This window comes from Bombus pyrosoma, linkage group LG3 (assembly GCF_014825855.1).
Source record: "Bombus pyrosoma isolate SC7728 linkage group LG3, ASM1482585v1, whole genome shotgun sequence".
Classification (NCBI taxonomy): Eukaryota; Metazoa; Arthropoda; class Insecta; order Hymenoptera; family Apidae; genus Bombus; species Bombus pyrosoma.
The window spans coordinates 13,525,710-13,537,686 of NC_057772.1; the positions used below are offsets into that span (position 1 = coordinate 13,525,710).

At 28.7% G+C, this 11,977-nt stretch overlaps 1 protein-coding gene across 1 annotated transcript in view; it reads right to left on the reverse strand.

The window, feature by feature from the left end:
- The window catches only part of LOC122565571 (neurotrimin-like), a 240,996-nt gene that overhangs the window by 16,709 nt on the left and 212,310 nt on the right, over positions 1–11,977 (reverse strand). The window lies entirely within an intron of this gene.

The window sequence follows — 11,977 nt, forward strand, 5'->3', positions numbered from 1 at the left end:
CGTATTAATTAAGATTTGACAAAATATGATAATGTTTTAATTCGTTGAATTATAAAATAAATGCGTATCGGAAATAAGTACGTATAAAATTAATACGCAATATTGTAAGTTAAATATGTGCATTTTATTTTTACGTCCTTACTTGTTATGCATTGTATATTAAATTGTGACGATGCGTTTTCTATTAATTAAGTCTATTTTAATATTATTTTAACAATGTAAAACCAATAAACACCGGTTTTTGAACATTTACGCTTTATAAAATGCTTATCAAAAGTTACAACTTTTTAATTTTTCTCATTTATTCTAATTTCGAGGATTGATATGTACTATTAACATATTCAAAAAATAAATATCACTATTAACTTTTTAAGCATTTGAGAAATGAATGAGAACGTTTATACAAAATTAAAAAATGTTGATAAATATAATATAATGAAAACTATATTGAAGAATGTATATAAAAACTAAAGATCGTTACTGTGCATGTGAGCAAGTTTTGTTATTCCTAAATAAGTTAATGGTCTGTAATTATTCAGAAAAAAAATATAATTTACCGGTATTAAAATCTCTGTATATTAAAATTTTTATCAAAAGTTACATTATTACTTTTTACTGTGAATAGTTATTCAAGTTATTTACAGCTATTGTGCGTTAAAAACCAAACGTGGTAAGTATTATATGCATATAACATTTATTAAAACAATTCGATAAAACAACTAACATTTACAATCAGAATTATAACGATTTGAAATATTTATTACTGACGCGGAATATGCAAAATTCTATAGTATACCTATTAACTATTATATTAATTATACAATTTAAAGAAAGTTCCGCGAGTGAGAAGCCACTTTAATAAGTTATTTTACCCACTTTCCAATTATAACAATGATGAAATACTTTTATATAAAAAAATCTTTGTAATAATTTATTTTTATATTTTCGTCATATAAAAGCAAGTTATTTGCGTAGGAGGCTTCGTCTTTGCTAAAATCGGGTTTGAAAACTTGTTTAAGGTGAGTAATTCCAGACTGTAGAAGAGCAGATAATCGGTAAAGTGTTATTCTGCATGAGAAAATATATACAAAATGTGAAATGAAGTGTTTTCATTTAACACGATAATTTTCAGAAGATCGAATTTGAAAGTTTGTGAAATACGCATATATTGGATTAATCCTTGACTAAATATGCTCAAAGTAGATTTCATTAATTGTGGACATATATATGTAAGTATATCTTCACATTTTAATTAATGAAACCTCAACGTTTATAAAAATTCTCGATAGGTTCTTCTTATTTAAATTTTGTTGTTATATCAATCCATTTGGATCATTGGTAACGAATAGTATAATGAATATATATTATGAATTATCGAATTATGAAATTTATCTAGTATATATTCTTATTTATTGTATGAAAAATGTAATTACATTGTTAAATTTCTATAATATATAACTATGCAGAAGGATATATATGTATCAGAACATAATTTTATAATTACTATATTTTTTGTACTGAGCTATCTTATTTTTAATTCACATATTTTACTGCTTTTCTGTAGTCTGCATGATATGGTTCTCTGTTCTTTAGCTTTTCCTTGTACTCTACTAAAGATAAAATATTGTTATAGTCGATCCTGTTAGCGACAGCATTCGATTTAGCTCTGACGATCTGTGTCGCCACAGTAATAATAATAACAATATTCTAGTTGGTAGATTTTTGCTCGTTTGAGGTAGTATAACGTGATTTATATTTTCAAGTTTATATACGAACATCGGAGAAAATGAAGTTAAGGGATAGAATCTTCTGCTGAATCTCTAGATAACATCCTTTAAAATACATAAGAAAGCAGGATTACTATAAATCTATATGTTTCAAATACAATGGATGTAACATGTCTTATACCGTAGCTAATTTTAATAAAAACTTTGTAGAATCTCATTTAATTAATAAATTTTTATAGAACTAACAGAAAAGAATTGGTTCATATTTCTAAGGGATTTTGGAATAAATTTTAACGAAAGGTAAATAAGTTGCATCCTAGATGAAAATGGTATCTTCTAAATATTAAAAAATTGATAGAAATATTTGCTTAATGCGCTTATACAGATTCATATTTTTAGGGCTATGAATAAAGAAATAGATATTAAGAAGTGATTTACTTAATCCGATAAATATTATAACGGGTACTTTGAACTCTTTATATGCATATTTTTGTATATTATGTACATTCTATATATCTTTATTACAATAAAATAGGCAATTTAGGAAGTAAACATGTTTCAATCAGAAGAATTTTAAGCGTGACAAACCATGTGGACAATTAGGGAAATTTAAATTATTTTAACAATACAAGAGTTAATGCAGAAATCACCCGTAGTTATTTTAGTTATTTAAAAAATATGTTATATTATTTATTTTTCTGATTAGTGGATGATGTTATAAATAATGCAATTTGAAATAATGTAATATTTTATTATATATTTACAAGTATCAATCGATTTTGATTCATTTGAATTCTATAGTGCACTTTATGCTTCATCGAGTATAAAAGCAGACATTAAGGTTTCACGCATGAATGCTTATACATCATGAAAATGAACCTTCATTGAATTGGTAAATTGTTCTGACTCTTTATTCTTTTCACACGCGCATTTAAATTAATTTGGCGGAGAAGAATTACGCACGTTACGTGAATAATACCGTAAATAAAATGAAATAACAATTGTAGTTGTATGTAACAAAATGTATATATCTGATGTAACTTTAGAATTTGTAATATGAGAATGATATACAATTATCGAAAATGGGAGAAATATTAAGATCAATTTTTCGGGCTCTACCTCTTTCTTGCGTTGAGATTTTTTTATCATTTCAATGGAAATATAAAATTTCGAAGGTATTTGTTACTTTTTTAAACGTATGTCAGAAATTTGTGAAACATCTGTCGAAAATATGAAACAAATACAAAATGTAAATAGGGTCGCTTTTTATGCAGTCAAAAGACTGATTTATTTGAAAAACCATTTTTTACCATAATTCAATGCATTTCACAATTATCACGATTTTCGTTTTAGCTGTTACATATTCATATATTTGGTAAAATTCACGACACCTACAATGAGAAAATTTCACGCGACATCCTATCAAAAATGAAATAAAAACTAGCTTGTAGTATGAAAGCTGGTCACGCTATGTGCTCATTACGGCCTCGAACAATGTTGAAATGGGATTAGAATATTATATAGCATCACAGGATTAATTTCAGATAGTGAACCTATAATAACGATATTACCTTTGTTACTGTACTAAAAAAGAAAATTGATTCTCAGACGATATATATTCATAATAGAATATCAAAGTACTATATTTATTTATATTATAGTATATTATGCTATTTATACTATATATATTAGTCCCTATATATATTTTAATGTAATATATATTACTTTCATAAAAAATTATTTCTATATAAATTTGCGATTTATCATTGGAAATATTAATAAATTTAATTAATTAGATTAATTTTATTATAATCTGCGTGCGTTATTATTTTTTAAGAAATTTAAAAATTTGTGATTAGTTTTGTAAAATTATATGTACGAGTAACAAACTGCAACAACTTTAACACGGAAAATAGCTTTTTTAGATTTTGATATTTCTGAATAGAAATTGATTTATTCTTCTTTGGCGAAGATACGACTACAAAACACATCGTAAAAGCATAAACTCATATAGATTGGGTAGTATATAAATAGTAGTTATATCAATAATTAAATTTCAACAAGATCATACTTCAAGGCGAATGAATAAAGTGTATATGATCGAGATAGAAAAAAATAATTAATTTCCAAAATAAGACCTTTTTATACTGGATATTTAAAGGGGCTTGGATCCAAACAAAGCCTTTTTATTTTATTTTAAATGTTTTAAATCCTGAACAACTTTAGATACCAACAGTAGAGACTTGAAATTTATACCCGGCGGGTACAAGGATTCCTTTGTAAACTGATTCTAAAGGTGTATCTCCACTACACCGATCGGTATTGTTCAAATCGATGAACGTCTCCGCTGACAGCACAGAAGACTACATTCGTCTGTCTATGCCCTACGCCATACCATAGTAAAATAAAGGTAAAACTAAAAACACAAACTCCTTGTGAGCTACTCGGTACGTCCGGTCCCCACTTCCCTACTACACGCATCAATATGGTTTTCTTTGAAACAGTTACGAATATCTCTATATGTTCGGTTTTGTGGAGATGTACATGTATCCACAACTTCATGATCACTTTACGATAATAGTATTAGTCATGCCATTATTTGATGATAATTAGTTCTAAACAAAAAATGTCTTAGAGAAGAAAAATATTTTGAAGGGAGAATGAAATTTTTGCAGCAATGTATAGTGAAATGTTGCACAAGGAATATCGAGTCAGAGAGAAAGGATTTTGTAATTAACAATTTGAGATCGTGCGAGAATCAGAAGAGAGTGAAATCTAGGTATAGAGTGTAATGATCTGCGGTAAAGCAGAGAAGTATTTTCTTAGCTAGAGGGAAACTTCCTGAGAGATACAGGATGAGAAAAAGAAAAAGAGAGGAAGAAAACGACGGTGGAAAGGTAGAATGCATTTACGTAGTGGCTCTATCGACCGTTGCAAACGGAAGAAAAACTTTCGCCGGCTTTGAGTTTGGAAAGCAGATGAAAAAGTTTAACGACGTTGAACTGCGTTGCCGAGCATTACCACGTTAGACGTTCAATGGATTTTCGGATATAAAATTACTTTTACTCGGAAAATTATAGATACCAATATTTCCGTTCTTATCGTGTCTTCGTTTATTAGTAATGTACTCAGCATGCTACTTACCGATACGGGATTTTAATTAATATTTTAACAATTTTTTAACATCCTATAAATATTTTTAATCATATTAATACTGTAGATTATTTCTGGAGTAGTTATTTCAGTTATTAAATTTATCGGATCTGTCTAACTACCTATACCATTACCCTGAAAAAATAACAGAAAGTTCAATGGATAAAATTAAAATATTTATGAGGAGTAATCAATTAAATGAATATGGGATCAGGATTTTTATTGTACAGAAATAAAATTAAAAATGAACTTAAAAATTTGTAGCAAAAAAGATAATGTGGTAACGTTTTCATATTTCCAACTGCGTATTAAATACTGAAAATTGAAATATTGGAAATACCGATTTGGAAAAATCTAAAACACCTTTTTTATATCAAATATCTTGGGAAGTAGGGGAGCGACAAATATCTTAAATACGATGGACAAGGTATGCACATTTAAATTAAAATTTCTAGTCCTTCGATGCCTAAAGGATACGAGACAATTACATAGCATAGAAGAAAGCCAAGAAATTTGAAGGTACTTTTACGAGAGAGGTTCGTTAGCTGAAACTTTCGCTCAGGAATTAATAACACAGCAGACATCGTTTTCCCTCGGTAAACCGCACGTTACGGGCGAAAAGAGCGGCGCAAAGAGCAGAAGTCATGACAATCACGAGTCATTAAAGTTGTATACACGGTTCAGCGAAGCTAGGTCCAGAAAACGTCTGGTTTGAGATAGTCGAGAAGGGTGCGAGTCATCGTGATGCGGAAAGAACGGATGAGTTAGAATAGCGCAATGCCAGAGAGAGGGGTGAAAGGATAGTAATGGCATTGGTAAGTAGCCCGGGGCACGCTACTCTCATACAGAGGTTACTTCAGCACCATCCGTATTTTAGTTTTGTGCGCGTGATATGTATTCGTTGCTATCCAATAATCTAAGATTGCATTGTTGCGCGGAGAAACATCCAGTTAACGAGAAGTGGTAAAATTCAAGGATGAAAATCGTATTTTTCTAAATCATATTGATTTTTATCTACTTTTCTTCCTTAGTTTATTTCCTCGTGTTTTATATTCCCCTCTCTTTTATTCTTGATTACTTATTATATCACATAAATTTCTATTGGATTAAAAAATAAATAAGTTCAGTTAAACTCGATATGTTTCTTTATTTGATCGCACTTATTTATGTCACAAAGGATATAACCTAACAAACACGAAGATGGTACCCCGCTGGGGGTAACCATTCACATGCTATGTATATTTAAGCTATAATATTTTACCAAATGCCCTACTGGACAAATTGTAAAATTTAAATAAATAATAAAAAAAAACTTATTTATGTCACAATCCAATGTTTTATATAAAGATAGGGTTTAGTCACAAATGCCTAAAAGTAAAATTTTTCTGTATACAAATAATATTTCTTTAGATTCCAGGAAATGATAAATTTCATACAAATAATAAATTATACATGTATAACACGTGTTACTTCTAAAATTTATAGGAGTTTGGAATGAGTAGGACCATACATATTTCACATTTCTAACTTGCGAATAATGGTTTGTACGTGTATATTATTAGATCTGAGAGTAGAGCTACGGCTAGAATTCCGATAGAAATTATGTTATATATACATATATAAATATACCATTAGATTCACTTTCAAAATATCTTAATCATTGTGCAACGTACAACTATATACATATGTGTATATGTAATCGAAATGATCGAATTTGATATGAAATAAATATTATCAGATTTTTTGCCATCAATTCGTTTCTTCTCTTTGAGTATTGAACGTTCGTATCAAATATAAACGACGATTCAACCGAAAAATGTTCTTTCTCATTTCGTTACACGTAAATTGTAGCTGCAGAATTTTTATATATGGTCGTATATTTTTAAATGCGATATTTTGGCAGCATCGCTCTCATTTCAAATATATTATTGTTCAGCAAAAGATTATCGAGTCATTAAACTGCACCATATAATTCTTAGCGATCTAATGTTAACACCACATAAACAAAAGAAATTTATATAATTAAATTTTGACTCGTCTAAGGATACCGTCACTTAAATTTGTATAAAATTCATTTGCTTTGTTATATTTTTCCATTAAAATTTGTATGTAATTCATTATGAAATCAATTCATCATCGACTAAATTTTGCGTATGTGATCGAACTCGAGACAGCGGACATATATATCATATATCAAAACGCCCGGAAAACATAATCTATCAATGGTTAAATATCTATGTTACTTTCAGTGACAATCGAATACATTTTCAGAGTTTTCTGATTCCTATTTAATTCAACAAAAAAGAAAGGAAAGAAAAGAAAAGTAAAAAAGGAGGTTTTCGCGATAGTGTGTTTTAGATGGTATTTTAATTGTAAATTGTCGTAGTATTATGTGTATTATAAATTTCATTTCTTGTCCAAAGAATTGTGTTAATATACCTCTGAAATAATTCTGTTAACCAAATTATACGTATTTATTTTTAGAGCAACCTATTATTGTGGTGAGAGGAGAATTATTGTGGTATACTTAAAGTTGGACATAGATAAATTAAGAATAATAAAACTTTCAACTAACACATTGTTAACATAACAACTAACAGAAAAGGAACAAAGTAAACATTTTCACAAATATATACGTCTAAAGTTTAGAATTCTAATAGAAAGAGATGTTAGATGTAGAAAAAACAACGACTTTTTAAACTTGTTCCATCCAATTATTGAACTTTTTGTCTGTCTACTTATTAATATACATACACTATATCTTAATTCATGGCTGATGAATTATGTATGTACAGATTTAAAATTTTTTTAAATAAGAGAAATAGAATATTTATACTTTTCAAAACTAGTATTTGAAATATTTTTATTTGTTACCAGTAGCAAATATATATGTGTTATTTCCTATTTGAGAATATTTTCAAACTATAGACTTGTGTTTCTGTATAAAATTTATTAAATTTGAAATTTGAATTTGAAATTTTGAACCATTTCCGTAAAAGTGGTAATGCAAAGCTGACTATTGCTCAAATGATGTTTTCTTCCGTTTCTGTATTTTTCCCGTCGTTTCTCGTTTTCGTTCCAACACATTGACAATGAGAGACGAGCAACGAGCAAATACGAGACAAATAACGGCGGGAAATTCTTGCAGTATCTAATTCGCCTCATTCTCGCAAGATATGGATTCTGGCAGATCCAGGATCAAGTGAGGACTATTTAAGCAAGTGTTACTATAAATGTTGTCTGTCTATTTTCCCCGAATTTTAGTCTTCGTCTATTATAAAAATGAAAAATGGAGAAAGGTTGTAAGGAAGCTATTAAGATGATAGTTATTACTATTAGAGTAATTTTATCCATTTATTTATGAAGTATAAAAATACGAGAGTATATTTAATATCTGCTTAAACAGTTTCACTGTATTAAATCTAAATTAATGAAGCTGAATATCAGATGGACGTTAAATCGTAAAGCATGTCGTAGCTCGTAGCTGTTATATTGGGAGACCGCAGGGCATCGCGGAACTAACATTCAGAATAGAACATAACGTAACGTGTCGTGATAATCTATTTGTAATTTTCAGTTTCTCTATTCCACCCAATGTAACTAGTAGAGATGAAACCAGTTAGGCTTATATGGTGATATAATGTAATTATCACTACGCCATACCGCGCAATTCATGATACCGAATATTTAGCTATATCAAACAATACCTATGCATGCGATTACTACCAGATGATAGGTATTTTTGGATTAAATAGATTCATATTGTTTATACTGTAAATAATTTTTACGATTTCTTGTAATATTTAATAGTAAAATGAGAATAACAGTGTAACAATGATAAAGTGATAAACGTTATATTTAAGATAATAATAACAAATCTGCAACATTTTATATTACTTGATGTTTAACCTATTTGTATTAATTAATTAGTACTAATATAATGTAAATATAATATATTTGATTTAAAGAGTCGTTATCTAACGCATAAAATTAGTACCAATTCTATCTACACCATTGATCCTTAATGGTAAAGCACCTTTCGTTGTGAGATTTTATGCAAACAACATCTAAAATTAACCTAATTAGTTGCGTGATTAACAACCCTGTACATAAGGGTCATAGCGTCTGTATTGTTGGCTTTCTTACTGTATCTGCATTACTGAGTCTAAAGCAATTAGACGCATTAACAGATCCGAGGATGCATTATTCCCTATGATTACCATACAAATATCGTGTCTCATTATCTGAAATAATTACGCGAACATGCACTCATGTGTGCTCGACAGCGACAGCAACACTAGGATGGTCCATGTTGTACGTTGTTTTTTCCTACCGTTATGTTAGCGCAAACAACGTCAATGCGTTCAAACATTTACTATCACAATGCAGGTATAAATAGCGAAACACTAACATCTCTGTTATGTTAAACTAATCTTTTATAACAAATTTTGACAAGTTCAAAATTGAAGCAGTAAATTATAAAGTAGTAATTATGTATATAATGTTAATTAAGATATTAAAAATTGGATTGACTGGCTGACTTAGTAGTAACAAACATTCAAAATATGAGAAATTCATTTATGACAGATATTCTTTGGCCGTTTATGTTATAAATACACCTAAATGTTCCTCTTTAAAATTTTATGGATTAAAAATTAAATATGTGTAATAATATTGTACTCGTATATTGGAGTAAAAATAGAATAAATTATTGTTTAATTTATGTTTATATTAATTTAACGTGAACGCTTCCGTGAAATCGTGAATATTTGTATTTATTTTAATTCTTTTATAGTTTCTTACATATAAAATCAAATTCAGATAAATAATTTTGTGCTTTTATCAAAATTATATAAGTAATCTTTTTCGTAGGTCTAAAATAATCTATTAAACAAACTTAATTGTTCAAATATTTTGATAGAACAAATTTACTATAATATTAACGTATAATTTTTGCTTTTGTACATTGCTGAAACAAAACGGTATCAAAGATTAATATTTATATCATATTATAGACAGTGTTGCTAATGTATAATTTCATAAAAAATTTTGGGATTGCTTAGATATACTGTTAATGAAACAAGTGCAAATTTGTCTAACAGGATTAAAATATCGTTGACCATCAATAATTTGATTTCGCATGCAAATAAAAATATATATGAAATAACGATAAAAGAATATAAATATTCCGAATTTTCGAATCGCTAGTTTAACAAGTTGCGTAAAATAGTATGCAAGTAGTGTGCACACACATGTATCTATGTAAAACAATAAAACATTATGTAAATAATCCTCACGCGTGAAAAGTTTAGTACCAAACTCTCATTATTCGACGTAATTATGGGTCCATGCATTTCCCCGTATCCAACTGCGACGTTGTTAGACTGTCCCAGTAATGTACGGTACATATGTGTCGTGTACTGTGCGTACACTCGTTAATAAAACAACATTAACTAGTCAGTACGGTTCAATCGCTCTTCAGTGAATTAGCAGTCCAGGAATACAAGCACGTAAACGCGAAAGCATCCCTTCGTTTCGTTATCCCTGTTATTTTAAATTAATAATGTCGTATACGTTCACTCCGATTTAAGGCGCCATTTCCTCTCCAATAAATATCATGAAGCTTGGAATCGAATCATCTGACAGTTGAAAACTGAAAATTATATAAATAGTACAGTAGAATCTTGATTATCCGAATTTTCTATTATCTGACTCTGTTATTCGAACGTTTCATTATCCGAACAGGAATTAGAAATTACGTTTCGCATGTAAACAATTTAGTCTTCTACAAAACCTTTTGTTAATGAACAATGATACTATTGCACAAGCAATTAAATGTGAAGGGTTGCTGTTATACACATGGCGTTGTATGCTTGGACGAAAGTTCAATATGCTACAATAAAAAAGAACATGGATGACGATAGTGAACTACATTGAAGACAGCATGCAGGAAAAAGTGGAAGATAGTTAATAGGGACCTAGTTAATGGGGTAGACGTGGAAGAAATTCTTTCTGCACTGAATAGAATTAGCAGGATTCGGTGATTGTTATAACGCCGACTTGATACAATAATATCAGTATGTTGAAACTCCAATTGTTCGTGCTAGTAGCGTTATGTATGTCTCGAATAATGAATTGGAACATGTATAATAGTAATGATTACAGTCTTTAACATTTTGAAGCATTCGAGCCTTTAGAGATAGATAGATTGTACGAGGCACAAAAGGAATATATATACTAACTTTAACGAATTAAATCTGTTAAAAAAGTGTGATTTTTAACAGATATGAAGATTTAGGACCTACAAATCGTTAATCAAATTATATTTAATTTCAATATTTATTTATCAATATTTATGTTCCTTTTTGAAATACGCACAATGATAATGAATATCAGGAAAGTAAATGTTCTATTATCCAAAAATTCTGTTACCCGAATGTATTTGTCCCCTAATTAGTTCAGATAACTGAGATTTTACTGTAATATTTTTTTTATTAATAGTAACCTATATATTCTTACTACATACATCGTATACTCCATGTGAATAACAGTGCGTTCTTCCAATATTAGTGAAACTAGTTTATAGTAATTTTTTCCATGTACATATCTCAGACTAAATGTTTTTATAACATTTTGAAATTGTATTCAACATACTAAACGAAATTAATAGGAATGTAAACATATAACATGAAAATGCTGACTTTCATGAAATATTTAATAAAATTCAATTTATTTCCATTAAAATTTTTCATTGGCACTCATTCTTTTTAAAATAATATTTCAAAAGAACGTTATCTAAATGATTTTTAGAGTTAGGATAAGCATTATTTATCCGATATGAATAATAAATGTATATAGAGTGTTTCAATCTCGGAACAGGCTGTTTAATATCCTATTACAAAGTTGTAACAAAGATATATTATAACTTAAGAAACAATATTTTGGTCTTCAACAGAAAAGTATATGGAATAGGATATGTATAGACCACAGCGTGTATAAAATAAGCATCAATATGATTGATATGATGAATTATAAATCAAACCGTATTTTATCTAAATGTATTGTTAGGGATGATGAAAAATTGTTATAGGGTGTAA